This window comes from Hordeum vulgare, chromosome 5H (assembly GCF_904849725.1).
Source record: "Hordeum vulgare subsp. vulgare chromosome 5H, MorexV3_pseudomolecules_assembly, whole genome shotgun sequence".
NCBI lineage: Eukaryota > Viridiplantae > Streptophyta > Magnoliopsida > Poales > Poaceae > Hordeum > Hordeum vulgare.
Window position 1 is genome coordinate 497,740,307 of NC_058522.1, and position 6,000 is coordinate 497,746,306.

Genomic DNA, 6,000 nt, shown 5'->3' on the forward strand with positions numbered 1-6,000 from the left:
GTACAAGTGAAGACTAGCAAATAGATTGAGAAGCACATAACCAAGAAACGAAAATCATCATAAGTGGACATTAAACATAACTAACACATGATAATGCAACACAAATAGGATGTAATTTCATAGCATAATTATTGACTTCATGTGCATCCATAGGGAATCAAAAACTTTAACACCAATATTCTTACTAAAGAATAATTACTCATCAACATAACTCACATATCACTATATTCATATCGCAAAACTATTGCAAAGAATCAAGTTTTACGTCCATTGATCTTCATGAAACAATTTATTATATACTTCCTGGATATTTATCACCTTGGGACTAATTTTATTTAAATAAAATTGCCATTGCTAATAACAAGCTCTCAAAAAAATACAAGTGAAGAACGAGAACACATGTTTCTTTTAAATTTTGAACTCTGAAAATAATATTAGTGAAGCAAGAGAGGATTTCTTAAAAATTTCTACTACTCTCAAAATAATCAAAGTGAACCATGAGAACAAATTTCTTCAAAATAACAGCACCACCGTGTTCAAAAAGATATAAGTGAAGCACTTGAGAAATTCCATGGCTCAAAAAAATTGAAGTGAAGCATAAAGAGCGATACTAACAAATAATAACATAATTTGGTTCTCTCAAATGGGTGTGTCGAGCAAGGTTTATGATGAAAAAATAACCAACAAAGCAAGCAAAGACACAAATGATACAAGACGCTCCAAGCAAAACTCATGACATGTGATGAACAAAAATATCGCTCCAAGTAAAATTACCAATAGTTGTTAGAAGAAAGAGGGGATGCCTTCCGGGGCGTCCACAAGCTTAGTTGCTTGGTAATCCTTAGATATTACCTTGGGGTGCCATGGGGCATCCCTAAGCTTAGGCTTTTATCCCTCCTTGTTCCTTCATCCATCGTGATCTCACCCAAAACTTGAAAACTTGAATCACACAAAACTCAACAAATTTTTCGTGAGATCCCTTAGTATAAGAAAACCAAAATTTACTTTAGGTACTGATGAAATCCTATTCCAATATTGTTTTTGCATTATGCCTACTGTATTCTAACTTTACCATGGCTTATACCCCCCCCCCCCGATACAAACCATAGAATCATCAAAACAAGCACATGACACAAAGAAAAAAGAAGCATTGCCTATGTAGTGTGCGTAATAGAAGATTACGGCCCCACCCTCTCGGACAATTACCCTTTCAAGCTTGGCATCCAATATATGGAGATAGCAGTGAATGAGGACAGGATTAATCGGTCTTCCGAGCGGTATTCCTCGCTTCTAGCACGTGTCAATCTTACATTTTCTATCTACATGTGGTTTTCATGAAAACCTATTTTATCAACATATGGGCTCAAAGCAGAACAATCTGTAAACACTTGAACTTTACTCATGCTTCCGTAACTCCAAAAATTCTGAACAGTTAGGACAACGTAGGGAATTTGTAGATCAATCTTGTGTAAAAACTTCACACAATTTTGATGCTTTTGTGATTTTTAGGATTTTTTTTCTACTAGACGCAAAAGTTTCCGTTTTTCTACAGGATTAAAGCAACTAACTCCCCACATGATCCTAAAGGCTTTACTTGGCACAAACACTAAATAAAACATAAAAACACAATTATAACAGTAGCATAACTTTGCAAACACTATAGAACAGAAAGAAAAAGTGAAAAATAAATTTTATTCATTGGGTTTCCTCCCAACAAGCGTTATCGTTTTACACCCCTAGCTAGGCATATAACAAATATTCAAGTATTATTATCTTTGTTGGTTGCTCCATAGGTTGCGCTCATGATAGATTCATATGGTAATTTAATCTTACTTCTAGGGAGGTGTCCCATGCCTTTTATTTGTGGAAAATGAAATTTAATATTCCCTTCTATCATATAGATCACGAACCCTATAGTATGCAAGAATGGTCTATCAAGAAATATTGGACAAGACTGATTGTAATCAATGTCAAGAACAATAAAAATCTATGGGCACATAATTCCTATTTACAAGAATAAGAACATCATTAATTCTTCCCATAGGCTTTTTAATAGTGGAATCTGCCAAGTGCAAATTGAGAGAAAATTCTTCAATATTGGTAAAACCAAGCACATCACAAAGAGATTTTAGAAGTGTGGAAACACTAGCACCCAAATCACATAAAGCATAGCACTCAAAATTCTTAATTTTGATCTTAATGGTGGGTTCCCATTCATCATATAATTTTCTAGGAATTTAAATCTCTAATTCTAACTTTTCTTCCAAAGCTTTTATTACCGCATCCGAAATATGTTTAATAAAGGCTATACTTTGTTCATAGGCATTGGTTGAATTTATCATAGATTATAACATAGAAATACACTCAATCAAAGAGCAACTATCAAAATTAAAGTTTTTGCAATCCTAAATAGTGGGTGCATCACTAGCTAAGTTTTGACCTCTTCAATCCCACTTTTACAAAAAAATTCAATAGGATTTTGACCCTCCAAATCATGAGAACGCCACCTAGCTAAAGTTGACTATTCTTCAGTTCGCTCATCATTAATTTTAAAATTACTAAACAAGGAATCAATAGAAGAAACACCAATCATTTTAATCTCTTCATCATTTTTCTCTTCAAAATATTCTGGCTTAGCTGCCATTTGATTTACTATCGTAGATTGCGCATCAGATGTCTTTCCTAGAAAATTTTCGGAAAGAGCGTATTGAGATTGGAGATTAGCAACTTCTTTACTAACATGATCAAGTTTTGTTGTTATAGCATCAAGCAAAATAGAATGTTCCTTAAGTTCTTAGGTGAAAAAATTATTTTTCTCAAATTGCATAGTCATGTACTCCTTGGTACTTTTATCAATCTCTAACAAAATGTTTGGATACGGAAAATCATTATACCTCCTTTGAGGAATCATGTGTATGCAAGCAAGAACACAAGCAAACAAGAGATCCGACAAAAGAACGGCAAATGGAAAGAAGCCAAATAAAAAGGCAAATTTTTGTGAACTGGGGGAGAGTAAAATGAGAGGCAAATGGAAAATAATGTAATTGCAAGGAGATGAGAGTTGGGTGTAGGAACCTCATAGATCTTGACTTGATCTTCCCCCGCAAAGGTGCTAGAAATCTTGACTCCGCGCTGATTTCCGTTGATTTCCCTCCAAGCTTAAAGGGTGATGTAGCACAACGACAACAAGTATTCCCCTCAGTTATGGAACCAAGGTATCAATCCAATAGGAAGATCCGCAAGACTATGTAAGCGGTATCTCCGCACAAATAACAAATCCTCGCAACCCAACTTGTGTAGGGGTTGTCAATCCCTCGTGGGTAAAGTAAAGATAGATTGACAGATGCAAATAAGAGTGGTAGCAAACAAAATGTAGCAAGGTATTTTGGGCTTTTTTGATGATATAGATCTGAAAATAAAAGAGCAACTAAAATGGAAATGTGAATAGCAAAGTAGAGATTAAAAATAGATGATGTGAAATAGACCCGGGGGCAGTAGGTTTCACTAGTGGCTTCTCTCGAGAAAATAGAAAATGGGGGGTAGACAAATTACTATTGGGCAATTGATAGAACAGTGAATAGTTATGACGACATCAAAGACAATGATCATGTATATAGGCATCACGTCCAAGACAAGTAGACCGACTTCTGCTTGCATCTACTTCTTTTACGCCACACATCGACCGCTATCCAGCATGCATCTAGTGTATTGAGTTCATGTAGAAACGGAGTAATGCCTTAAGAATGATGACATGATGTAGATGAGATCTATTCATGTAGGAATAGACCCCATCCTTTTATCCTCTATCGTAATGATACATGTGTGTCATGTCTCTTTCTCTCACTGAGATTAAGCACCGCAAGATCGAACCCATCACAAAGCACCTCTTCCCGTTGCAATATAAAGATCAAGTTGGCGAGACAAAAAACAAATATCAGAGAATAAATACGAGGCTATAATAATCAAGCATGAATATGATTTCATAGATCTTATCATAAACTCACAATTCATCGGATCCCAACAAACAAACCGCAAAAGAATGAATTACAGCATATGGATCTCCAAGAGACCATTGTACTAAGAAAAAAATGAAAGAAAAACCATCTAGATACTGGCTACGGAACCATAGGCCTGATATGAACCACTGACGCATCATCGGAGGAGCACCAATGAGGATGATAAACCCCTCCGTGATTGTCTTCCTCTCCAAAACGGGCTCTAGATTGAATTTCTTGGCTTCTGGAAAATGTGGTGGCTGAAATGATTTTTCATCGACTCCCCTAGGGTTTTCTAAAGATTGGGGTATTTACAGAGCTCAGATGCGGTGGAGGAGGCATCCGAGGCCCCCACTAGGTACCAGGCTGCACCACGGGCCCTAGGCATGCCCTCTTGTCTTGTGGGCCGCGTGGACCTCGTCTGGTGCTCATCCTTGGCTCGCAAGTTTCCTTCTGGTCCAATAAAAATCCCGTAAAATTTTGTGGCATTTGGACTTCATGTGATATTGATTTTCTGTGAAGGAAAAAAATAGCAAAAACAACAACTACACTAGGCACTATGTCAACACGTAGTCCCAAAAAATGATATAAAGTTGCTATAAAATGATCATGAAACATCCAAGAATGATAATATAACAACATGTAACAATCAAATATTATAGATATGTTGGAGACATATCAGCTGCTAGAAGGATCATTACGCATTGCCTTTTATCGATCAAATGTTAGGAAGGCTATCTAAGCACACACACTTCTCTTTCCTTGATAGATATTATGGGTTCTCTCAAATACCTGTGTCAAAAGAGGACCAAGAGAAAACTACTTTCACATTCCCTTTTGGAACTTATGCTTATACACCTATGACTTTTGGTTTATGTAATGCACCTGCTACCTTTCAAAGATGTATGACCGCTATATTCTCTGACTTTTGTGAAAAGATTGTTGAGGTTTTCATGGATAATTTTTTTATACATGGGACTTCTTTTGATGATTGCTTGAGCAACCTTGATCGAGTTTTGCACAAATGCGAAGAAACTAATCTTGTATTGAACTGGGAGAAGTGCCACTTTATGGTAAATGAAGGTATAATAGTTGGGCATAAAATCTTTGAACGGGGCATTGAGGTAAACAAAGCTAAAGTTTACGCAATAGAGAAAATGTCATGTTCTAAATATATCAAAGGTATAAGAAGTTTCCCGGGTCATGTTGGTTTCTATAGGCGCTTCATCAAAGATTTCTAGGCCACTAACTAATCTTCTTCAAAAAGATACTCCTTTGGTTTTTTATGATGACTGTGTAGAAGCTTTTGCAAGAAAGCCTTGATTTCTGCACCTATTGTTCAACCACCTGATTGGAATTTACTAGTCGAGATTATGTGTGATTCTAGTGATTATGTTGTTGGTGTTGTTCTAGGGCAAAGAGTAGACAAGAAATTGAATGTTATTCATTATGCCAGTAAGACCCTAGACAATGCTCAAATAAATTATGCTACTACCAAGAAGGAATTTCTAACAATTGTGTTTGCATGTGATAAGTTTAGACCTTACATTGTTGATTCCAAAGTTACTATTTACACTGATCATGCTGCTATTAAATACCTTATGGAAAATAAATATGCTAAGCCTAGACTAATTAGGTGGGTGCTTTTACTCCAAGAGTTTGATTTGCATATTGTTGATAGAAAGGGAGTTGAACATCATGTAGCAGATAGTTTGTCTAGAATGGAAAACATTCTTGATGACCTGTGCCTATTGATGATAATTTTCTTGATGAGCAACTAGTTGTTATAAATGCTTCCCATAGTTCCTTGGTATGCAGATTATGCTAATTCATTGTTGCTAACTATATACTACCTAGTTTCACTTACCAACAAAAGAAAATGTTCTTTTATGATTTAAGACATTATTTTTGGGATGACCCACATCTTTATAAAGAAGTTGTAGATGGTGTAATTAGACGGTGTGTACCTGTGCATGAACACGAACAGATCCTACGAAAGTTCCAT